Genomic DNA, 26,784 nt, shown 5'->3' with positions numbered 1-26,784 from the left:
ATACATAGCGCACCTGTAGTGCGTGGTCGCGTCATCTCTCCAGCCGCCCCGACATGCATGCTCCAGCAGTATGTCATGAGCAGGCTCCTGTGCGGTACTGCCATTCCAGCAGCAATCAAGATGAATGGTCAGCATACCGGCCTGTGTGTGCAGGTCGATCTCCCAGGGAGAGAGAAGCCCCAGCTCCTCCTGCTCTTATCTGCTATCCTGGCAGAGAAGGAGAGACCGGGGGGGGGGAGGTGTTGGGACAGTGCAGAGCTGTGAGCAGGAGAAACCGAAGAGCTGCACATGGACATCAGCCGCCCCTCACCACAGAGGAGTGTGTGATGTGTGTATGATGTATCTGGAGTGTGTTAGAGCTGCATGCGTATGTGAAGCTTGTGTGTGTGTGAGAGAGCTGCCTGTGTGTGAGAGCTGCGTGTGTGTGAAATGTGTGATGCTGCGCGTGTGATGCATGTGTGATGTGTGAGAGATGCGCGCGTGTGTGTGAGCTGCGTGTGTGCGTGTGAGAGCTGCGCGCGTGCTGCGTGTGTATGAGATCTATGTGTGTGTGAACTGCATGTGTGTGTGATGCGTGTGTGAGCTGAGTGTGTCATTATACAGTGGGGCTGTGTGTCATACAGTGGGGCTGTGCGTGTCAGTATACAGTGGGACTGTGTGAGGCTGTGCTTTTGTCATACAGTGAGGCTGTGCGTATGTGTTTGTCATTATACAGTGGGGCTGTGTATGTGTGTCATTATACAGTGGGGCTGTGGGTGTCATACAGTGGGGGCTGTGGGTGTCATTATACAGTGGGGTTGCGCGTGTCAGTCATTGGTGCATTCACTCTGTGTCATTCTATGTGGCTGCAGACTTGTGCTTCTCACATTGCTCGCAGTGCTGTGGTTATTCGGCAGGTGTGTGGCTGCAAGTTTGTGATTTGCATACATGCGGTCACATGCTGACTAGACTTGCATGGCCTAATGCAACTGTATCGAACAAGGCCATAAACAGTCTAGCCGGAATGTGGCTGGGAATATATATATCGCATGCTTGCAGTCACAAGACCAGAGAATCTTCACAGCACTCAGTGCGCACGATATGAGAATTCACACATGGTGACTGTAGACATGTAGCTTTAGATCCGACAACCCCTTTAAGGCTGGGCCGCTTCTCATGGGCCACTGCTGTGTGCTTGCCCCCCAGGCCAAAATTTGCCTGCCAGCCCCAGCTTGTCGCAATTGGAGAGCCCTTGACATGCGAAAACAGTAGAAACCCCTCACAAGTGATCCCATTTTGGAAACTAGACCCTTCAAGGAATTAATCTAATCATTTTCAACTTACAGTTGATTGTGTTAAAACATTTAGATGTCAAAACAAAAAAAAATATTTTTTTTCCACTAAAATAGTTATATGAAAAGGTTTGGGCACCCCTATTAATCTTACACTTAATGTTTTATAAAAATTGTTGTTTTCTTTTTTTGCAACAGCTATTTCAGTTTCATATATCTAATAACTGTTGGACACAGTAATGTTTCTGCCTTGAAATGAGGTTTATTGTACTAACAGAAAATGTGCAATCTGCATTCAAACAAAATTTGACAGGTGCATAAGTATGGGCACCCCACCAGAAAAGTGACATTAATATTTAGTAGATCCTCCTTTTGCAAAAATAAGTCCCTAGTCGCTTCCTGTAGCTTTTAATGAGATCCTGGATGAAGGTATTTTTGACCATTCCTCTTTACAAAACAATTCCAGTTCAGTTAAGTTTGATGGTCGCTGAGCATGGACAGCCCCCTTCAAATGATCCCACAGATGTTCAATGATATTCAGGTCTGGGGAATGGGATGGCCATTCCAGAGCAGTGTAATTGTTCCTCTGCATGAATGCCTGAGTAGATTTGGAGCGGTGTTTTGGATCATTGTCTTGCTGAAATATCCATCCCCTGCGTAACTTCAACTTTGTCACTTATTCATGAATATTATTGTCAAGAATCTGCTGATACTGAGAGGAATCCACGCATCCCTCAACTTTAACAAGATTCCCGGTGCCGGCATTGGCCACACAGCCCCAAAGCATGATGGAACCTCCACCAAATTTTACTGTGGGTAGCAAGTGTTTTTCTTTGAATGCTGTGTCTTTTGGCATAACGCCTTTTTGTATGACCAAACAACTCAATCTTGGTTTCATCAGTCCACAGGACCTTCATCCAAAAAGAAATTAGCTTCTCCAAATGTGCTTTTGCATACCTCAGTCGACTGTTTGTGGCATGCTTGCAGAAACTGCTTCTTTCGCATCACTCTCCTATACAGCTTCTCCTTGTGCAAAGTGCATTGTATAGTTGGCCGATGCAACAGTGGAAATCGACAGGCTAAATCTGAGACAGATTTTTGTATCCTTCCCCTGAACAACTATGTTGAATAATCTTTGCATTCAGATCATTAGACAGTTGTTTTGAGGAGCCTATGATGCCACTCTTCAGAGGAGATTCAAACAGGAGAACAACTTGCAAGTGGCCACTTTAAGTAGCTTTTCTCATGATTGCATACACCTAGCTATGAAGGTCAAAGCTCAATGAGGTTAGAAAACCAAAAAAAGTGCTTTAGTAAGTCAGTAAAAAGTAGGTAGGAGTATTTAAGGGTATGTGCACACGTTGCGGATTTTGCTGCGGATCCGCAGCAGTTTCCCATGAGTTTACAGTACAATGTAAACCTATGGGAAACCAAAAACGCTGTGTCCATGCTGCAGAAAAAAAGCGCGGAAACGCAGCATTTATTTTCCGCAGCATGTCAATTCTTTGTGCGGAATCTGCAGCGTTTTTACATCTGTTTCAATAGAAAAGTGCAGATGTAAATAAATCCACAGCGGAATCCGCAGTAGAAAACGCGATAAATCCTCAGTAAAAACCGCAGCGGTTTTCCCCTGCTGATTTATCAAATCCGCTGCAGAAAAATCCACAGAGGAGCTCTATACGTGTGCACATACCCTAAAACAAGAAAATGATAAGGGTGCCCATACTTATGCACCTGTCAAATTTTGTTTGAATGCAGATTGCACATTTTCTGTTAGTACAATAAACCTCATTTCAAGGCACAAACATTGTGTCCAACAATTATTAGATATATGAAACTGAAATAGCTGTTGCAAAAAACAATTTTTATAAAACATTAAGCGTAAGATTAATAGGGGTGCCCAAACTTTTTCATATAACTGTACTGTTTTAGCAAAAAATTTATAATTTACACAAGGGGTAATGGGAGTTATTGGACCCCAGAATTTATTATGCAATTTCTGATGAATGTGTCAGTACCCCATATGGTTGTACACTACTGTTTGCGCACACAGCAGTGATCGGATGGGATGGGACCCTACTTGGATTTTAGAATGCAGATTTTATTTGAGTAGATTGTGGGCAGCAAAAACCTCCCCCCACCATCCTCACTGGTGACTCCATATTGGAAACTTCACTGCTTAAGGCTGGGTTCACATTGCATTAGTGGGTGTCCGCTGACGGAATCCGTTACATGGCGCCATTAACGCTGTGTAACGGATCCGTTAGCGCACCTATTGAGTGCAATGTATCGAACGCATCACTAACGTATGCCATTTTTGGCATGCGCTAGCGATGTCCCGTTATTTTCTGACGGACCGCGAACGCTGCTTGCAGCGTTCGAGGTCCGTTTCTCGCTAGCGCAGATCGGGCATTTGCGCTAGCAGGATCGCTAAACGCAATCCCTTTTTGAACATTGCGTTAGCGCATTCCGTTAGTGCAATCTGTTTAGCGCATACGCTAACGCAATGTGAACCTAGCTTAAGGAATTCATCTAGGGGGTGTAGTGAGTATTGTGGAACCATAGGTGCCTCTCAGAATTTTATAACATTGAGACGTGAAAATTACATTTTAGTGGTAACAATGTAATTTTTGCATTTGCTGCAAATTTGGCAAGTAGACAAGGGTTAATAGGTGAATCTTAACCATATAATTTAATGCATAATTACACTCGAGTACGGCGATGCCCCACGTGACATTAGAAATTACTGTTAGGCCACACGTCAGAGCTGAGAAGGAAGGAGCGCTGAACAAATAGCAGTACAAGAATAGTTTTTTATTTTTGCGCGTTTCAGCGTGCGGTATAAGTGAGAAGGTAGATCTATTTTTCTTGTCTGTGCCATTTTACAACGATGTCAGATTTAGGAAAGGTGTGGGGTTTTTTTTAAAAATTTTTGCTGCAATCACACAGTATAATGTGGTGGGGGGGGGGGGTTCTTTCTAAAAAAAAAAAAAAAATTTCATCACCATATTCTGAGAGCTGCAATTTTTTTTTATTTTTTGGCAAACCGCTTATTTTGTGGGACGAGTTGCAGTTTTTTTTTGTGGGGGGGGTTTGCACCATTTTGGGGCATATAATTTTTGATCACTGTTTATTCAGATTTTTCAAACACAATGAACAAAACCCACATTTTTTATTTTTTTTGTCGTTCACCTTGCAATTAGTGATAAGACCGAATTTTCGTTGGGTCGGTACGATTGCATAAATATCGGATATATGTAGTTTTTTATACTTTGTTGTTTTTACACACTTAAACAATATTTTCAGGACATCCCTCCTGGTAGCACCATCAGGAGATTGTTCTTCATATTCTTGATAAAGACAGGAACGCACAAGACTTTAACCCCTTCCCGACCTGTGACACAGCGTATGCGTCATGAAAGTCGGTGCCAATCCGACCTGTGACGCATATGCTGTGTCACAGAAAGATCGCGTCCCTGCAGATCGGGTGAAAGGGTTAACTCCCATTTCACCCGATCTGCAGGGACAGGGGGAGTGGTAGTTTAGCCCAGGGGGGGTGGCTTCACCCCCTCGTGGCTACGATCGCTCTGATTGGCTGTTGAAAGTGAAACTGCCAATCAGAGCGATTTGTAATATTTCACCCATTATAACGGGTGAAATATTACAATCCAGCCATGGCCGATGCTGCAATATCATCGGCCATGGCTGGAAATACTAGTGTGCCCCCACCCCACCGATCGCCCCCCCCAGCCCTCCGATCTGGCCGGTACACTGCTCCGGCTCCCCTCCATCCAGTGCTCCGCTCCCCCCCGTGCTCTTGTCCGCTCCCCCCGTGCTCCAATCACCCCCCCGTGCTCCAATTACCCCCCTGCATTCAGATCCACCCCCCCCGTGCTCCGTTCCACCCCCCCATGCTCCGTTCCAGCCCCCCCGTGCTCCGTTCCACGCCCCCCCGTGCTCCGTTCCACGCCCCCCCGTGCTCCGTTCCATGCCTGCCGCGCTCCGATCCGCACAAAAAACACTGGAAATCCACGGAAAATCCGCAGGTAAAACGCAGTGCCTTTTACCCGCGGATTTTTCAAAAATGGTGCGGAAATATCTCACACGAATCCGCAACATGGGCACATAGCCTTGGGGTTAGGGTTGGAATTAGGGTTGTGGTTAGGGTTGTGATTAGGGTTAGGGGTGTGGGGGGGGGTTAGTGTTGGAGGTAGAATTGAGGGGTTACCACTGTTTAGGCACATCAGGGGGTCTCCAAACGCAACATGGCGCCACCATTGATTCCAGCCAATCTTGTATTCAAAAAGTCAAATGGTGCTCCCTCACTTCCGAGCCCTGAAGTGTGCCCAAACAGTGGTTTACCCCCACATATGGGGTATCAGTGTACTCAGGATAAACTGCGCAACAATTACTGGGGTCCAATTTCTCCTGTTACCCTTGTGAATCTAAAAAAATGCTTGCTAAAACATCATTTTTGAGGAATGAAAAATGATTTTTTATTTTCACGGCTCTGCGTTGTAAACGTCTGTGAAGCACTTGGGGGTTCAAAGTGCTCACCACATATCTAGATAAGTTCCTTGGGGGGTCTAGTTTCTAAAATGGGGTCACTTGTGGGGGGTTTCTACTGTTTAGGCACAACCAGGGGCTCTGCAAACGCAATGTGACGCCCGCAGACCATTCCATCAAAGTCCGCATTTCAAAAGTCACTACTTCCCTTCTGAGCCCCGACGTGTGCCCAAACAGTGGTTTACCCCCACACATGGGGTATCAGCGTACTCAGGAGAAACTGGACAACAACTATTGGGGTCCAATTTCTCCTGTTACCCTTGGGAAAATAAAAAATTCTGGGCTAAATAATTATTTTTGAGGAAAGAAAACGTATTTATTATTTTCACGGCTCTGCATTATAAACTTCTATGAAGCACTTGGGGGTTCAAAGTGCTCACCACACATCTAGATAAGTTCCCTTGGGGGTCTAGTTTCCAAAATGGGGTCACTTGTGGGGGGTTTCTACTGTTAAGCCACATCAGGGGCTCTGCAAACGCAACGTGACGCCCACAGAGCATTCCATCAGTCTGCATTTCAAAACGTCACTACTTCACTTCCGAGCCCCGGCATGTGCCCAAACAGTGATTTACCCCCACACATGGGGTATCAGCGTACTCAGGAGAAACTGGACAACAACTTTTGGGGTCAAATTTCTCCTGTTACCCTTGGGAAAATAAAAAATTGCAGGCTAAAAGATCATATTTGAGAAAATATTTTTTTTTTTTTATTTTCATGGCTCTGCGTTCTAAACTTCTGTGAAGCACTTGGGGGTTCAAAGTCCTCACCACACATCTAGATTAGTTCCTTTGGGGGTCTAGTTTCCAAAATTGGGTCATTTCTGGGGGATCTCCAATGTTTAGGCACACAGGGGCTCTCCAAACGTGACATGGTGTCCGCTAATGATTGGAGCTAATTTTCCATTTAAAAAGCCAAATGGCATGCCATCCCTTCCGAGCCCTGCCGTGCGCCCAAACAGTGGTTAACCCCCACATATGGGGTATCAGCGTACTCGGGACAAACTGGACAACAATATTTGGGGTCCAATTTCTCCTATTATCCTTGGCAAAATAGGAAATTCCAGGCTAAAAAATCATTTTTGAGGAAAGAAAAATTATTTTTTATTTTCATGGCTCTGCGTTTAAACCCCCAGGTGCTTCACAGAAGTTTTTAAGTGCTCAATGTGCATCTAGATAAGTTCCTTGGGGGGGTCTAGTTTCCAAAATGGGGTCACTTGTGGGGGAGCTCCAATGTTTAGGCACACAGGGGCTCTCCAAACGCGACATGGTGTCCGCTAACAATTGGAGCTAATTTTCCATTCAAAAAGTCAAATGGCGCGCCTTCCCTTCCGAGCCCTGCCGAGTGCCCAAACAGTGGTTTACCCCCACATATGAGGTATCGGCGTACTCGGGAGAAATTGCCCAACAAATTTTATGATCCATTTTATCCTACTGCCCATGTGAAAATGAAAAAATTGAGGCGAAAAGAATTTTTTTGTGAAAAAAAAGTACTTTTTCATTTTTACGGATCAATTTGTGAAGCATCTGAGGGTTTAAAGTGCTCACTAGGCATCTAAATAAGTTCCTTGGGGGGTCTAGTTACCAAAATGGGGTCACTTGTGGGGGAGCGCCAATGTTTAGGCACACAGGAGCTATCCAAACGCGACATGGTGTCCGCTAACGATGGAAATAATTTTTCATTCAAAAAGTCAAATGGCGCTCCTTCCCTTCCGAGCCTTACCATGTGCCCAAACAGTGGTTTACCCCCACATGTGAGGTATTGGTGTACTCAGGAGAAATTGCCCAACACATTTTAGGATCCATTTTATCCTGTTGCCCATGTGAAAATGAAAAAATTGAGGCTAAAAGAATTTTTTTGTGAAAAAAAAAAAGTACTTTTTCATTTTTACGGATCAATTTGTGAAGCACCTGGGGGTTCAAAGTGCTCACTATGCATCTAGATAAGTTCCTTGGGGCGTCTAGTTTCCAAAATGGGGTCACTTGTGGGGGAGCTCCAATTTTTAGGCACACGGGTGCTCTCCAAACGTGACATGGTGTCCACTAAAGAGTGGAGCCAATTTTTGATTCAAAAAGTCAAATGGCGCTCCTTCCCTTCCAAGCCCTGCCGTGCGCCCAAACAGTGGTTTACCCCCACATATGAGGTATCAGCGTACTCAGGACAAATTGGACAACAACTTTCGTGGTTCAGTTTCTCCTTTTACCATTGGGAAAATAAAAAAAAATTGTTGCTAAAAGATAATTTTTGTGACTAAAAAGTTAAATGTTCATTTTTTCCTTCCTTGTTGCTTCTGCTGCTGTGAAGCACCTGAAGGGTTAATAAACTTCTTGAATGTGGTTTTGAGTACCTTGAGGGGTGCAGTTTTTAGAATGGTGTCACTTTTGGGTATTTTCAGCCATATAGACCCCTCAAACTGACTTCAAATGTGAGGTGGTCCCTAAAAAAAAATGGTTTTGTAAATTTCGTTGTAAAAATGACAAATCGCTGGTCAAATTTTAACCCTTATAACTTCCTAACAAAAAAAAATTTTGTTTCCAAAATTGTGCTGATGTAAAGTAAACATGTGGGAAATGTTATTTATTAACTATTTTGTGTCACATATCTCTCTGGTTTAACAGAATAAAAATTCAAAATGTGAAAATTGCGAAATTTTCAAAATTTTTGCCAAATTTCCGTTTTTATCACAAATAAACGCAGAATTTATTGACCTAAATTTACCACTATCATGAAGCCCAATATGTCACGAAAAAACAATCTCAGAACCGCTAGGATCCGTTGAAGCGTTCCTGAGTTATTACCTCATAAAGGGACACTGGTCAGAATTGCAAAAAACGGCAAGGTCTTTAAGGTCAAAATAGGCTGGGTCATGAAGGGGTTCAAAGGCCCCTCCCTCCACCACCCCTCCAGTGTTTTTCCGTGTCCCCATCAGGGGCGGACATAGAAGAGGTGTAATCGTATGTTCCAGTTGAGCAGGAGGATCTGGTTGGGATCTTTGCGTCTCTCCCCTTCTGCAGGAGGCCAACCCCGCTGATCAAGGGTCCCTCAGCCTGTCCAGTTGAGCATCTGCTCCTGGGGTGAACCGCTTCCCCCTCATCAGTGGGGCTCTTGGCTCACACTGCCCATCTGTTTGCTTGCCAAAGACTGAACTGCACTTCCGGTTACAGGGGAGGTGACACTCGGCCTCTAGTGCCCAGTAGGCGTTTCAGCATGGAACGCACTTCTGGGAATTGAAACAAAAAAGCTGCCAAATCCTAATTTTAAAGGGGAACCACCTTTATGACAATTCAGATGGAAGTCAGTTGCGAAAATACTATTAAAGTATTGGCAGGGGGGAGCTGAGGTTCCAGCATTTAGACTGCCAGCCATAAAAATACAAACCACTGGACGGCCTGATACCCCTGCTGAAATCCCGGTACAAGTGAGTTATCTGGGTGGGGTTTTTTTTTTTCTCACAATGTCACTGTCCTCCATCTGTGTTGTATTACAAATAAGTCACTGAAAGGTCTATGAGGCCATCCACACCTAAGAGGAAAGGGAAGAGATGTGCCATATGTAATACTAACCTGGGAAACAATTATGCCCAGAGTGCATTGTTAAGGTGGTTAACGAGGAACCTCCTTTATGACCGACATGAGGGCCATAATAAGAGAGGAGGTTCAGAATTAAGTCATGGAGTTAGTCACATTGCATTTTTCCCAGATGACTCCCAGGCAAAAAAAAGACCATGATTAGAGATACTGTATATGCTCGAATATAAGCCGACCCGAGTATAAGTCGAAGCACCTAATTTTGCCATGGAAAACTGGGAAAGCTTATTGACTCTCATAAAAGGCGGGTATGCATTGTCCCCTCATCCCTGTCCTGCTATGTGTGGCTCCCCCCATCCTGTCCTGGTATGTGTGGCTCCCCCGTTCTGTCCTGCTATGTGTGGCTTCCCACGTCCTGCTCCACGCCTATGGAAGTGGAGACGTGTGCATATTCATTACCTTAATGAGTGGTACCACGTGACCGCTCAGCACAGGAAGAGCTGCCAGGACGAAGCAGCAGTGACGGCGGAAGGAAGGCGAGTAATGATGTCTTCTGGAAGCCGGCGGCTGCAGCTGTCACTGTATCACAGCCGCTGACTCCTGCCAATGCTCCGCCGCTCCCCCGACAGCTTTCTGGACAATGACTAGTGTGTAATTTGAGGAGGGGGGGGGGGGGGGGGCGTTTTCACCACACAAAAAAGTGCTGAAAATCTCATCTTATACACGAGTATATAAGGTAATTATTCCTCCTCTGAATTGGATTCCATAAGGTTATACTGATTCTGAACAAGAGGAAAGGGAAGAATTTGTTCCAATTCCCGCAGAAGAGAAAAAAATATTTTTTCTCTTGGGAAGACACTGATGCCCTCTTATCGACCGTCGGAAGTGCCATGAAGGAGGTGGATGCTCCCCATCCCTCTTCGATACGGGATGAAATGTTCGATGTTTGAGGAGCTGTATTCCCTAATAGACATACAGTGGGTATGGAAAGTATCCTTGACTGGAAAAAACAAATGTAGTAATTTTTGCAAATTTATTATAAGAAAAACTGAAATATCACATGGCAATAAGTATTCAGACCCACCCTTTTGAGATAGTACAGCCATGAGTCGTCTTGGGAATGATGCAACAAGTTTTTCACACTTGGATTTGGGGATCCTCTGCCATTCTTCCTTGCAGATCCTCTCCAGTTTCATTATGGTGGATTTTGAACGTTGGTGGACAGCCATTTTCAGGTCTCTCCAGAGAGGCTCAATTGGGTTTAGGTCAGGGCTCTGGTTGGGCCAGTCAAGAATGGTCACAGAGTTGTTCTGAAGCCACTCCTTTGTTATTTTAGCTGTGTGCTTAGGGTCATTATCTTGTTGGAAGGTGAAACATCAGCCATGTTTGAGGTTCAGAGCATTCTGGAAGAGGTTTTCATCAAGAATATCTCTGTACTTGGCCGCATTCATGTTTTCTTCAATGACAGCCAGTCGTCCTGTCCCTGCAGCTGAAAAACACACCCATAGCATGATGCTGCCACCACCATGTTTCATTGTTTTGATTGTATTGGGCAGGTGATGAGCAGTGCCTGGTTTTCACCATACATACCACTTAGAATTATCACCAAAAAGGTCTATCTTCGTCTCACCAGACCAGAGAATCTTATTTCTCATAGTCTGTTTTTCATGTGTTTTTTAGCAAATTCTATGCGGCTTTCATATGTCTTGCATTGAGGAGAGGCTTCCGTCGGGCCACTCTGCCATAAAGGCCCGACTGCTGGAGGGCTGCAGTGATGGTTGACTTTGTGGAACTTTTTCTCATCACCCTACTGCATCTGTGGAGCTCAGACACAGTGATTGTGGGTGTAACCGGGTCTATCTGAGGTACCTCTTTCAGTACCACCCTGTGTTTCAGGAGGTCCACTCTGCTTTGACTGGAGTCTGAGTGAAGGACGCTGGCTGGAATTCCTTGATTACATGGGCGCATATAAAAGATCACTGCTTCTCCACGTATTTCCAGTCTGACAAAACTTTACTCACAGGACACAGAATATATCACACAGATACAGAGGGTGGGCCAATAGAAAAGCGGCAGGCCAGACATACATTACAATAGCCGCAGGTGACTGGAGCCTGCCGATATTTACTGTGGGAATTACAAAGGTGGGGGAAGGTCAAAAGGGGAATATCTTGTCCTCTCTGCCCAGGGGCGCAACCTGTGGGCTGATGCATTAGGGATATACATCTCACATGGAACCTATTATACATACATATAACTGCACAACATATTCCGGATGCTGAGTGGTTCCGTAACACGTAACCATGGGGTTCTTCTTTACCTCTCACCAAGGCTCTTCTCCCACGATTGCTCAGTGTAAGTGGGTCTACCAACTGGGGTACCTCTTTCAGTACCACCCCGTGTTTCAGGAGGTCCACTCTGCTTTGGCTGGAGTCTGAATGAAGGACGCTGGCTGGAATTCCTTGATTACATGGGCGCATATAAAAGATCACTGCTTCTCCACGTATTTCCAGTCTGACAACAATTTACTCACAGGACACAGAATATATCACAGATACAGAGGGCAGGCCAATAGAAAAGCAGCAGGCCAGACATACATTACAATAGCCGCAGGTGGCTGGAGCCTGCCGATATTTACTGTGGGAATTACAAAGGTGGGCGGACAAAAGGGGAATATCGTGTCCCCTCTGCCCAGGGGCGCAGCCTGTGGGCTGATTCATTAGTGACATGCATCTCACATGGAACCTATTATACATACATATAACTGCACAACATATTCTGGGTGCTGAGTGGTTACGTAACACGGCTCCCTTTTTCAGCGACGCGATCGGCATACACAGTCTGATCCTTAACGGATCGGTTTGGGGATGACCGAAGTTTATGGGGTTGGTACAAGTTCCGTTTGTCGACTTAGTCCATTGGCATTACAGTTTTGTTTGCCGGGTCTGTAGTGCAGGGGTGTCAAACTGCATTCCTCGAGGGCTGCAAACAGGTCATGTTTTCAGGATTTCCTTGCATTGCACAGGTGATGGTTTAATCGCCTGCAGAGAATGATTCCAGCACCTTGTGCAATGCTAAGGAAATCTTGAAAACACGCATGGTTTGAGGCCCTCGAGGAATGCAGTTTGACACCCCTGCTGTAGTGGATGGTGAAGTCCAGAGGTTGTAGGGTTAAACTCCACCCCAGCAATCTGGCATTGTCTCCGGAGACCCGATTAAGCCAGACCAGGGGATTATGGTCCGTTATGAGGGAAAACTGTCGTCCATACAAATATGGTTGCAACTTTTTGAGTGCCCATACTACCGCCAGGCACTCCTTCTCGATGGCCGCATAGCTTACTTCACAGGGCAGTAGTTTCCGACTCGGGTAAGCTACCGGGTGTTCTTGACCGTCCAGCCCGACTTGGCTCAGTACTGCCCCCAATCCAAACATAGAAGCGTCGGTGTGAACAAGGAAACGTTTAGTTGGATCGGGTGCGGCCAATACAGGGGTATTGGTGAGGGCGTCCTTTAGTTGGCGGAAGGCTTCCTCACACTCTGGGGTCCAGGTTACCTTGCGGGGTTGGTTCTTACGGGTCAGATCAGTGAGGAGCTTGGCTACGCTGCTGTAATTGGGAACGAATTTCCTGTAATACCCCGCTGTCCCTAGAAATGCCATGACATGGGTTTTAGTGTGTTGGGTGGGCCATTTGGCTATGGCCTCAATCTTGGCTGGTTCTGGTCGCTGTTTCCCACTTCCCACCCAATGCCCTAAATACTGAACCTCTGCTTTGCCCACATGACACTTGTTTGGGTTCAGGGTGATTCCGGCCTTGTGGATCCTGTCCAATCCTGTCTCTAGGTGATTTTAGATGCTCTTCCCATGTCGCACTGTAGATGGCGATGTCGTCCAGGTAGGCACAAGCATAGTCCTGAAGACCATCCAGAAGCCAGTCAGCCAGCCTCCGGAAGGTTGCCGGGGCATTCTTCATCCCGAATGGCATAACATGAAACTGGAATAAGCCGAACGAGGTGACAAATGCCGACTTGGGAATAGCGTCAGGACTAAGGGGAATCTGCCAGTAGCCTTTGCATAGATCGATAGTGGTCAAATACTTTGCCCCTGCCAGCAGGTCTAACAACTCATCCACACGCGGCATGTGATATGCATCCGTCACTGTTTTCTCATTGAGCTTACGATAGTCTACACAAAACCGTGTAGTCCCATACTTCTTGGGCACTAACGCTACGGGGGATGCCCAGGGACTATCTGACTCTTCAATGACCCCTAAACGCAACATCTCTTGTATCTCTTGTCGCATCCCCTCTCGTACAGACTCAGGGACGTGGAAGGGGTATTGTCGCAGGGGTGTCTGATCCTGGGTCTCAACCTTGTGTTGTGCCAGGCAAGTGTACCCTGGTCTCCCCAAAAACATCCTCTGTCGCTGCCTCAACTCCTCCGCCTGCTGTCTCTCACAGGCGCCTAGGTCTTCACCCAAGTGTACCTGGTCCCATGTTTTAGACTGAGTCTTTTCCCCTAAGACATCCGGCAAGGGACGTCCGGCTAAGTCCTCTACTTCAGGTGCACAGATGGCCACTACCTCTTCAGGGTGCTCCCGGTAGGGTTTCAGCATATTCACGTGGAACATGTGGATAACCCTGGGGTCATCACAATCGGCTACATTATAGGTTGTCGGCTATTTTCCCCACTACCTGGTAGGGCCCCTGCCATTCAGCCTGGAACTTGTTCTGCCTAGTGGGCTCTAACACCAGCACCTTCTGTCCTATTTCCAAGGTGCGCTCTCTGGCCCTCCGATTGTACCATATGCGCTGGCGCCACTGGGTCACCTGCATGCTCTCACGTACAGCCTGGGTCAGCTCATGTAGGCGGTCCCGGAATTCCAGCACATAGGGTATAATAGGTACCCCTTCTATGAGGCCCTCCCCTTCCCAGTGTTCTAGCACTAAGTCTAGGAGTCCCCTTACCCGTCTCCCCCATACCAGCTTGAACGGGGAGAAGGCCGTGGATTCTTGGGGCACCTCCCGATAGGCAAACAGGAGGTATGGCAAGAATTTCTTCCAGTACCTGTAGGTCCTGGTAAAAGTCCCAATGAGTTGTTTTAACGTCCTGTTAAAGCATTCACACAACCCATTGGTTTGCGGGTGGTACGGGGCGCTTCTAATGGACTTTATGCCGCACAGCTTCCACAGTTGGTTGGTCACCTTTGCTGTAAACTGGGTACCCTGGTCCGAGATAATCTCCTGGGGAAATCCAACCCATGAGAAAATCTGGAGCAGAGCGGCCGCCACCGTCTCTGCCAGTACGTTAGGTAACGCAACCGCCTCTGGATACCGTGTGGCATACTCTACCACTGTCAATATATACCTTTTCCCTGTAGGACTGGGTTTGGCTAACTGCCCTATCAGACCGCTGCTCGGCTAAATGGTTCCTCTACAATGGGGAGGGGGAGTAATTTGGCCTTGCATCGATCTCCCCTCTTGCCAATGCGCTGGCAACGGTCACAGGTCTGGCAGTACTGACGAACATCACACGTTACCCCCGGCCAAAAGAAGTTTTGTCAGACGATGCCTGGTGTGACTGACGCCGAAGTGCCCGGCCAAGGGAATGTCATGAGAGATTCGCAGTAACTCCTGCCTATACTTCTTGGGAACTACCAGCTGTCGTTTTATAGTGGGGCTTGTCCCTGTGTGGTGTTGCTCTGTGATCCGGTTAGAGGAGTCCCTGCTTCCATACAAACTGTTCCCCTTCCAGTACCCCTCTCCCCTCCTGTTCCTTCCCACGATATCCCTCCAATGAAGGATCCTCAAGTAACTCCCTCTTAAATTCATCTTGGGTGGCCCAAGAAATGTGTCTGGCTATGGGAATACGTGTAGGGCTGGGATGTCTTACCTGGGCCTCCTCTGAGTGTGATTCGGCCTCCGCAGCTCGAGCTTGTCTCCGGGTGGTCACAGAGGGGCAACCGAGAAAACAGACAACATGGGCCCCCAAGTCATTTCCCAGCAAGACGTCTGCAGGCAAATCCTCCATCAAGCCGACCTCAACAAGGCCATCCCCGACTCCCCAGTGCAGGTGAATCCTGGCAGTGGGCAGTCGATGTATAGCTCCCCCTGCTACACGGACTGCCAATGTCCGGTCCATCTTCTCTTGGTCCCGGACGAGATTAGGCTTCACAAGGGTCAAAGTTGCCCCAGAATCTTAGTCCCTGCATACGTTTCCCATTAACCCACACGACCTGTCGATGCTGTTGTCGGTTATCTGCCCGGGCTGCTTGCACGGGGTCTACTTCATGCAGCACTTCCTCCATCTCTTCCACCCCTTGGTTAGTCGTAGCCCCCAATGCCAGGTCAGCTTCGCCTTGGTAGCAGTGTACAGCAGGGACTGTGGTAGGCCGGGTTTCTAGCTGGTCCCCCTACAATATTCAGTGGTTTGGGGCCCTCCAGGTCCATGGGCGGACCCCTAGTGACCATCTTTGATCTGGACAACTGAGGCCTCCTGGCATCATGATGTTCATCGGCCAGACAAGCGGCTTCCTCAAGAGACGTTGGCCGCCTGTCCCGAAGCCATTCCTGTGTTACGGGGGTTAGTCCATTAAAGAATCGTTCTAACGAGCTGGAGGACGTCCTCCTTAGTGGTTGCTTGGCTCCCTTGTACCCAATGTAGCAGTGACCGCCATAATTTACAGGCCCATTCAGCATGGGTATCGGTTACACGTTTTATAAGTCCGCGGAACTTTTGGCGGTATGCCTCTGGTGTCAGCGCATACCGGGCCAAGATCATTTCATTGATCCGCTTATAGTCCATACAGTCCTCATCAGGTACCGTGCGATAGGCGTCCGCTGCCCGGCCTGTCAGCTTGCTGGCCAGAATCTGAACCCGTTCCTCCGGCTTCACTTGATGAAGGACACACTGCCGCTCAAAGTCCTGTAGAGAGCCATCAATGTCTTCCTCTGCCTCCCCCAACTGTTGGAAGGCATTATACTGGATCTTTTTGTGGCTTACTGTTGAAGGTACCTGGTCGAAGGCCAGAGCTCCCCCTGCTCGCTGACTCTCCGCCCTGCCATCTCCATCTTGGCCAGCTCCACTTTGGTCCGCTCTGCCATCTCCATCTTGGCTAGCTCTATCCTGGTCCGCTCGGCCATCTTTTCCTTCAGATCAGTACGCACATCAGCCATCACCTCTCGTATGATCTCTACTGCAGGGTTTGGGCCATAGAAAGCCAGTTTGTTCTTTACCTCCCTCTGGAATTCAGTCTCCTCCACGTTCATATTGGGGGGGCGCTGCACTGTCGTGTTCCACGATGGCTGCTATCAAATCCGCTTTTGTTTTGTTGCTGGCGATCAACCCTCGGGCTTCCACTAGATCTTTTAATGTAGTCCTCTTTAACTACTGGTAGTTGTTTTCCATTAATTCCTTTCCTCCTGTAGAAGGGGTATCATATCCCACTGTCTGCCACCAGTGTAACGGGGTCTACCAAGCTGGGGTACCTCTTTCAGTACCACCCCGTGTTTCAGGAGGTCCACTCTGCTTTGGCTGTAGTCTGAATGAAGGACGCTGGCTGGAATTGCTTGGTTACATGGGCGCATATAAAAGATCACTGCTTCTCCACGTATTTCCAGTCTGACAACACTTTACTCACAGGACACAGAATATATCACACAGATACAGAGGGAAGGCCAATAGAAAAGCAGCAGGCCAGACATACATTACAATAGCCGCAGGTGGCTGGAGCCTGCCGATATTTACTGTGGGAATTACAAAGGTGGGCGGACAAAAGGGGAATATCGTGTCCCCTCTGCCCATCTCACATGGAACCTATTATACATATAACTGCACAACAGCTGGCAACACTGAGATCCATAGACAATATGGAGAGGAGTCTTCTGCTCACAGAGCAGACGCTCAATGGGACAGATGAGGGGGGGGATGGTGGGATGGAGCTGCAGGATGGTGAAGTAGCAAGCTGGGTGACAGTTAGGAAGCGGGGTAGAGGGAAGAGTGCCAGGGAAGCTAGTCCTGATCTGGAACACCCCAATGAGTTTGCTAAGTTGGCAGATGAGGGGGGTGCCAGTACAGGGGTAGCACTGCTGCAGCCAGGCATGTCCTCTGAAAGCCGGAGGAGTGACTGCTCCAGTAAGGAGGGAAATAGGAGAGCAGGGCAGGCCAGACAGGTGCTGGTAGTGGGCGACTCAATTATTAGGGGAACAGATAGGGCAATCTGTCACAAAGACAGGGATCGTCGAATGCTGTGCTGCCTACCTGGCGCTCGAGTCCGACACATCGCTGATCGGGTGGACAGATTATTGGGAGGGGCTGGTGAGGACCCAGCGGTCATGGTGCACATTGGCACAAATGACAAAGTTAGAGGTAGGTGGAAGGTCCTTAAAGATGATTTCAGGGATTTAGGCCGCAAGCTGAAAGCAAGGACCTCCAACGTGGTATTTTCCAAAATACTGCCTGTACCACATGCCACGCCAGAGAGGCAACGGGAGATTAGGGAGGTTAATAAGTGGCTCAAGAATTGGTGTAGGAAGGAGGGGTTTGGGTTCCTGCAGAACTGGGCCGACTTCTCAGTTGGCTACAGGCTCTACGCTAGGAACGGGCTGCAACTCAATGGGGAGGGTGCAGCTGTGCTGGGGGAGAAAATGGCTAGAAGGTTGGAGGAGTGTTTAAACTAGGAATTGGGGGGGAGGGTATTCAATTTATCGGAGGGGAAGATAGTGCAGATAGAGACCTGGGCACAAATAAGGAAGATGGGGGTGGCGGTGGCATGGGGGGTGGGGTTAGAACAGTTAATAATTTAAGAAAGAATAGAGGTACAGAGAGGAACATCAAGTGCATGTATACTAATGCCAGACGCCTCGCCAACAAAATGGACGAATTAGAACTAATGTTGTTGGAGCATAATTATGACATGGTGGGGATATCTGAAACGTGGCTGGATGAGAGCCATGACTGGGCTGTTAACTTGCAGGGCTATAGCCTGTTCAGAAATGACCGTACAGATAAGCGAGGGGGAGGAGTGTGTCTGTATGTAAAATCGTCCTTGAAACCCATCCTGCGTGATAATATAGGTGAATTTAATGAAAATGTAGAATCCCTGTGGGTGGAGATAAGGGGAGGGGGAAAAAATAATAAATTACTGATAGGGGTTTGTTATAAATCTCCAAAAATAATGGAAGCAATGGAGAATATCCTCGTAAAGCAAATAGATGAAGCTGCGACACAAGGAGAAGTCATTATTATGGGGGACTTCAACTACCCTGAAATAGATTGGGGAACAGAAACCTGCAGTTCCAGCAAAGGTAATCGGTTTTTGACAACTATGAGAGACAATTACCTTTCACAACTGGTTCAGGATCCAACAAGAAGGGGGGCACTGCTAGACCTAATATTAACCAACAAGCCAGACCGCATATCAAACATAATGGTTGGGGGTCACTTGGGAAATAGCAATCACAAAATAATAAGTTTTCATGTATCCTTTAATAAGATTTGTAGAGGGCTTACAAGGACACTAAATTTCAGGAGGGCAAATTTCCAACGGATGAGAGAGGATCTTGGTGCAATTAACTGGGACGATATACTGAGAAATAAAAATACACAAAGAAAATGGGAGACGTTTATTAGCATCCTGGATAGGACCTGTGCACAGTATATACCGTATGGGAATAAACATACTAGAAATAGGAGGAAACCAATATGGCTAAATAGAGCTGCAAGGAGCGCGATAAGTGACAAGAAGAAAGCATTTAGAGAATTAAAGGAAGTAGGTAGTGATGAGGCATTAAATAAATACAGAAAATTAAATAAATTCTGTAAAAGGCAAATCAAGGCAGCAAAGATTTAGACAGAGAGACTCATTGCCAGAGAGAGTAAAAATAATCCTAAAATATTCTTTAACTACATAAATAGTAAGAAACTAAAAAATGATAGTGTTGGCCCCCTTAAAAAATAGTCAGGGTGAAATGGTGGATGAGGATGAGGAAAAAGCCAATATGCTAAATGACTTTTTTTCATCAGTATTTACACAAGAAAATCCCATGGCAGACAAAATGACTAGTGATAAAAATTCCCAATTAAATGTCACCGGCTTAACCCAGCAGGAAGTGCGGCGGCGTCTAAAAATCACTAAAATTGACAAATCTCCGGGCCCGGATGGGATACACCCTCGAGTACTGCAGGAATTAAGTACAGTCATTGATAGACCATTATTTTTAGTTTCAATATTTTTATTCAAAGTTTTAAATACAACTAAAGCTGAACAAACCTCTTATACAGAAGAGAAGTGTGCATTGGTAAAGAAGATTAAAATATAACAATTTCTCTTCACCTACAATCAGCTTTAAAGGGGGAAAACATAACATTTAAGGACACTTAGACAGTACAAACAAACAAAGGGTAAACACAACAGGGAAGGGGATATCGAATAGGTTAATACCCGAAGGTCTCGGTAATCCGGTTATAGACCATTATTTTTAATCTTTAGCGACTCCATAATAATAATAACAGGGTCTGTACCACAGGACTGGCGTATAGCAAATGTGGTGCCAATATTCAAAAAGGGGACAAAAACTGAACTCGGAAATTATCGGCCAGTAAGCTTAACCTCTACTGTGGGTAAAATCCTGGAGGGCATTCTAAGGGATGCTATACTGGAGTATCTGAAGAGGAATAACCTCATGACCCAGTATCAGCACGGGTTTACTAGGGACCGTTCATGTCAGACTAATATGATCAGTTTCTATGAAGAGGTAAGTTCCGGATTGGACCAAGGGAACCCAGTGGATGTAGTGTATATGGACTTTTCAAAAGCTTTTGATACGGTGCCACACAAAAGGTTGATACATAAAATGAGAATAATGGGGATAGGGGAAAGTGTGTAAGTGGGTTGAGAGCTGGCTCAGGGATAGGAAACAAAGGGTGATTATTAATGGAGCACACTCGGACTGGGTAGCGGTTAGCAGTGGGGTACCACAGGGGTCAGTATTGGGCCCTCTTCTTTTTAACATATTAATGACCTTGTAGGGGGCATTCAGAGTAGAATTTCAATATTTGCAGATGACACTAAACTCTGCAGGGTAATTAATACAGAGGAGGACAATTTTATATTACAGGATGATTTATGTAAACTAGAAGCTTGGGCTGATAAATGGCAAATGAGCTTTAATGGGGATAAATGTAAGGTCATGCACTTGGGTAGAAGTAATAAGATGTATAATTATGTGCTTAATTCTAAAACTCTGGGCAAAACCGTCAATGAAAAAGACCTGGGTGTATGGGTGGATGACAAACTCATATTCAGTGGCCAGTGTCAGGCAGCTGCTACAAAGGCAAATAAAATAATGGGATGCATTAAAAGAGGCATAGATGCTCATGAGGAGAACATAATTTTACCTCTATACAAGTCACTAGTTCGACCACACTTAGAATACTGTGCACAGTTCTGGTCTCCGGTGTATAAGAAAGACATAGCTGAACTAGAGCGGGTGCAGAGAAGAGCGACCAAGGTTATTAGAGGACTGGGGGGTCTGCAATACCGAGATAGGTTATTACACTTGGGGCTATTTAGTTTGGAAAAACGAAGACTAAGGGGTGATCTTATTTTAATGTATAAATATATGAGGGGACAGTACAAAGACCTTTCTGATTATCTTTTTAATCATAGACCTGAAACAGGGACAAGGGGGCATCCTCTGCGTCTGGAGGAAAAAAGGTTTAAGCATAATCACAGACGCGGATTCTTTACTGTAAGAGCAGTGAGACTATGGAACTCTCTGCCGTATGATGTTGTAATGAGTGATTCATTACTTAAATTTAAGAGGGGACTGGATACCTTTCTGGAAAAGTATAATGTTACAAGGTATATACACTAGATTCCTTGATAAGGCGTTGATCCAGGGAACTAGTCTGATTGCCGTATGTGGAGTCGGGAAGGAATTTTTTTCCCTAACGTGGAGCTTACTTTTTGCCACATGGGGTTTTTTTTTTGCCTTCCTCTGGATCAACATGTTAGGGCATGTTAGGTTAGGCTATGGGTTGAACTAGATGGACTTAGTCTTCCTTCAACCTTAATAACTATGTAACTATATGTAACATACTCTGGGTGCTGAGTGGTTCCGTAACACGTAACACTGTTTGGCTGGAAGGCCAGGTCTAGAAAGACTTCTGGTGGTCCCAAACTTCTTCCATTTCAGGATTATGGAGACCACTGTTCTCTTAAAAGCCTTGAGTACTGCAGAAATTATTTTGTAACCTTAGCCAGATGTGTGCCTTGCCACAATTCTGTCTGAGCTCATTGGCCAGTTCCTGTGACCTCATGATTGTCATTTAGTCTGACATACCCTATGAGCTGTGAGGTATTGGACAGGTGTATGCCTTTCCAAATGAAGTCCTATAACTTTAATTAAACACATCTGGACTCAAATGAAGGAGTAGAACCATCTCGAGGATCACGAGGTAATGAACAATATGTGACTTAAATATGAGTGTCTAAGCAAAGGTTCTGAATACTTATGACCATGTGATATTTCAGTTTTTCTTTTTTATTAAATTTGCAAAAATTTCTACATTTTTTTTTTCAGTCAAGATGGGGTGCAGAGTGTACATTAATGTGAAAAAAGAAAATACTTTTTTGAATTTACCAAGTGGCTGCAATGAAACAGAGTGAAAAATTTAAAGGGGTCTGAATACTTTCCGTACCCACTGTATATAAAGGTTATGATTCTGGCGGAATGGGAAGACTTAGAGAAGAGACTAGTAATTGGAGATGAGCGAATGTGTTTGGAAAACGTTTGCTAATCTTAAACTCGTCATGAATATGGCATATTTGGATTCGTGTTCACTTTTACGAGCATTTTTACTCAGTTGACAAAAGTGGAGTGACGTGTTTGAGTAGAAAGGGGTGTGGAGAGATTAATAAAAAAGCTTCTAAAGAGATTACTGGGGCAGCACATGCTTTTTTTTGTACCCCTTTGTTGATTCCGGTAACCAATCAGGGCGTGGAAACCATCCACATCGTCGTGACACAAGGTCCTCCGTGATTGGTTGCTGAAGTCACATCCCTGACCATATAAAAAGTGGACATCTTGTTTTGCTGGCACCATTGCAGAGAGGTCGCTCCTGCACTATAGCTGGTGCTGCTGAAAGTGAACTTGTCCTGTGTGAAATTGATCTTCCATGATCGATGTAGGTGCAAAAACTGTGTTGCAGTCTCCGGAAGCCCCATTAGCAACTACAAATTGTTTGTGCGAAAACAGTGTTTCAGTGGCAAATCAGAAGGCCAGATTTTCATGTAAAAATCGTTAAGCCTAATATAGTGGTGCAGCCACAAGACCCGATTAGCTACTTAAAATCGTTTGTGCTAAAACTGTGTTCCAGTGGCAAATTAGAAGGCCACATTTGAAAATATAAATTTATTTTGCGAATACCATTGTCCTGAAAATGCCACATTTTGGCAGAATAGGTTGTGCTGGTAATATTTTGGCCTAGGCAGAAGTTCACATTTGAAAATATACCGTATATACTCGAGTATAAGCCGAGATTTTCAGCCCAAATTTTTGGGCTGAAAGTGCCCCTCTCGGCTTATACTCGAGTCAAGGTGGGTGGCAGGGTCGGCGGGTGAGGGCGCTGAGGCATAGTCACCTAGTCCCGGCGATCCTGACGCTCCCCCTGCCGTCCCACGGTCTTCTGTGCTGCAGCTCTTCCCCTCTTCAGCGGTCATGTGGGACCGCTCATTAGAGAAATGAATAGGCGGCTCCACCTCCCATAGGGAGGTGCCGGTGACGTCTGATAGAGGAAGAAGCTGCGGAACCGAAGACAGCTGTCCGGGAGAAGGAGCCGGGAGCAGATAAGTATCGCATATTTACCTGTCCCCGTTCCAGCCGCCGGGCGCCGCTCCATCTTCACGGCGTCCGGTCCATCTTCCCAGCGTCTCGCCACTCTGACTGTGCAGGTCAGAGGGCGCGATGACTCATATAGTGTGCGCGGCGCCCTCTGCCTGATCAGTCAGAGCGGAGCGACGCCGGGACCGGACGCTGGGAGCTGCAATCAAGAGAGGTGAGTATGGCGTTTTTTTTTTTTTTTTTTTTTTATTGCAGCAGCGGCCATGGCACAGATTTATGTGGAGCATCTATGGGGAAATATGAACGGTGCAAAGCACTATATGGGGCACAGCTATGGGGAAATATGAACGGTGCAGAGCACTATATGGCAGAGCTATGGGGAAATATGAACGGTGCAGAGCACTATATGGCAGAGCTATGAGGAAATATGAACGGTGCAGAGCACTATATGGCACAGCTATGGGGAAATATGAACGGTGCAGAGCACTATATGGCAGAGCTATGAGGAAATATGAACGGTGCAGAGCACTATATGGCAGAGCTATGAGGAAATATGAACGGTGCAGAGCACTATATGGCACAGCTATGGGGAAATATGAACGGTGCAGAGCACTATATGGCAGAGCTATGAGGAAATATGAACGGTGCAGAGCACTATATGGCACAGCTATGGGGAAATATGAACGGTGCAGAGCACTATATGGCAGAGCTATGAGGAAATATGAACGGTGCAGAGCACTATATGGCACAGCTATGGGGAAATATGAACGGTGCAGAGCACTATATGGCACAGCTATGGGGAAATATGACCGGTGCAGAGCACTATATGGCAGAGCTATGGGGCAATAAGGACGCTGCAGAGCACTATATGGCACAGCTATGGGGCAATATGAACGGTGCAGGGCACTATATGGCAGAGCTATGGGGAAATATGAACGGTGCAGAGCATTTAGGGCACAGCTATGGGGCAATATGAACGGTGCAGGGCACTATATGGCAGAGCTATGGGGCAATATGAACAGTGCGGAGCACTATATGGCACAGCTATGGGGAAATATGAACGGTGCAGAGCATTTAGGGCACAGATATGGGGAAATATGAACGGTGCAGAGCACTATATGGGGCGCACAGCTATGGGGAAATATGAACGGTGCAGAGCACTATGGGGCGCACAGCTATGGGGAAATATGAACGGTGCAGAGCACTATATGGCACAGCTATGGGGAAATATGAACGGTGCAGAGCACTATATGGCACAGCTATGGGGAAATATGAACGGTGCAGAGCACTATATGGCACAGCTATGGGGAAATATGAACGGTGCAGAGCACTATATGGCACAGCTATGGGGAAATATGAACGGTGCAGAGCACTATATGGCACAGCTATGGGGAAATATGAACGGTGCAGAGCACTATATGGCACAGCTATGGGGAAATATGAACGGTGCAGAGCACTATATGGGGCATAGCTATGGGGAAATAATGAACGGTGCAGAGCACTATACGAGAGGCGATCCAAAAGTAATGATAATCAATACTAAACACAATGAATATAGTCAAAAAATTTTTTTTATTTTTTTACATAGTCTCCTATCAAGTCTATACATTTAGTCCATCTCTTTTCTAAACTTAGAATTCCCTTAGAAAAAAATTCTTGATCTTGACCCTCAAAAAAATCCCCAACAGCGGTTATCACGTCGCTATTGTCATCAAATTTCTTGCCCCGGAGGTGTTCCTTGAGTCGAGGAAAGAGAAAGAAGTCACTGGGGGCTAGATCTGGCCAATAGGGGGGGTGTTCCACCAGTTCAAAGCCCGCTTCTTGAATGGTAGCCATGGCAACTGCAGCTTTGTGAGCCAGCGCGTTATCTTGGTGAAACAGCACTCCAGCCTGCAGTTTGCCGCGCCTTTCTCCTTGATAGCCTCCCACAATCTTATTTGTTCTGCGTAGTAGGAGCCCGTAATAGTGGCTCCCTTCTCCAAATAGTCCACCATAATAATTCCTTCATCGTCCCAAAAAACGGACGCCATAACCTTCCCTGCTGAGCTTGCCACTTTGAATTTCTTCGGCGTTGGTTCGTCGGCTCGTTTCCACGTCATCGATTGTTGTTTAGTTTCGGGATAAGTGGTGGATCCAGGTCTTGTCCATGGTCAAAAAACGTGACAAATTGTCCTTGTCTGCTTGGAACTTTTCGAGATTTGCTATTGAAATGTCAACTCGTTTCTTCTTTTGCTCGTCGGTTAACATTTTTGACACCCAACGAGACCTTTCTCATATGCAATTATGTTGCAAGGATTCTTTGAATACTGCCATATGAGATGCCTGGGACCTCAGCTACATGCCTGATAGTCACTCTTCGATCTGCCAATACAACTTCTTCAACTTTTTTCACGTTTTCTTCATTGAGGGACGTGGATGGGCGTCCTTGACGATGTTCATCTTCCGTCGATGTTGTTCCCAGCTTAAATTCCTTGGCCCAGCATGCAACTGTGGAATATGGAGAAGAGTCCCCCAATGTTTCCACCAAGTCGCTGTGTATGTCTTTGGTAGTCATTTTTTTCAAGCAGAGGTATTTGATGACAGCTCTGAGCTCGTTTTTTTCCATTTTGATGTTCACTCCTCGGCAGTTCATATTCAAATGAATGTAGCTCCCGGGAATCGTGGTCACAGGTAAATGCTGCATTTCCACCCTAGGCTTATACTCGAGTCAATAAGTTTTCCCAGTTTTTTGTGGCAAAATTAGGGGGGTCGGCTTATACTCGGGTCGGCTTATACTCGAGTATATACGGTAAATCTTGTGGAAATACTGTGATCCAGAAGTAAGGCCACATTTCTCCACAATTTTTTGTGCTGGTAATATTTTTTTGCAATGCAGGAGTCCACATTTGAAAATAAAAAGTTAGTGCGTATAGCATGTTCCTGAAATAAGGCCACAATTTAAGTATATCCTAATCATCTCCTAGCTGTTGTGTGCCCATCATCTCTTCCTCCTCGTCCTCCATTTGTTCCTTGGCTCCTGCACCCTTAGGCTATGTTCACATTAGCGTCATGCGACGCAGCGTTGACGCACAACAACGCATGCGTCATGCGCCCCTATCTTTATCATTGGGGACGCATGCGTTGCCGTGCGTTTTTGTAAAAACGCACGACGCATGCGTCGTTTCACCGCACCTGGGTGGCGTCGGAGACGCTACATGTTGCATTTTTGTAGCGTCTAAAAAACGCATGCGTCGCACTTGCGTCGTCATTGCGTTACAATCTCCCATTGAAACCAATTGACAACGCACGAGACGCAAGTGCGTGCGTGCGTTGTGCGACGCATGCGTCGTTAAATAAAATTAAACAAAAGTGTCTAGACAGTGAAAACAGTGATAAAAACATCCCCCATATATAAAGAAAATGTTTGGATTGTTTGTCACTTCTGCTGCAGCATCTACAGGCAACACATCAGACCAGACTACTTCTTCTTTTCTTCATCTGCTGTCCAGAGATGTAAGTATAGAATGATTCTGTGCATTTTCTACATGTTTTATTTTATAATTGTTTTTGCAAGTTGTGTATTATATTCTGCACTGTGGTTG

At 46.1% G+C, this 26,784-nt stretch overlaps 1 protein-coding gene across 1 annotated transcript in view; it reads left to right on the top strand.

Moving 5' to 3' along the window:
• Positions 1 to 26,784, top strand: part of HSPD1 (heat shock protein family D (Hsp60) member 1) — a 253,106-nt gene that overhangs the window by 189,721 nt on the left and 36,601 nt on the right. The window lies entirely within an intron of this gene.

Source organism: Ranitomeya imitator, chromosome 7 (genome assembly GCF_032444005.1).
Source record: "Ranitomeya imitator isolate aRanImi1 chromosome 7, aRanImi1.pri, whole genome shotgun sequence".
In the NCBI taxonomy this organism is placed as follows: Eukaryota; Metazoa; Chordata; class Amphibia; order Anura; family Dendrobatidae; genus Ranitomeya; species Ranitomeya imitator.
Note: the sequence above shows the minus strand (reverse complement) of the source record. Positions and strands in the feature narration are given on the sequence as shown.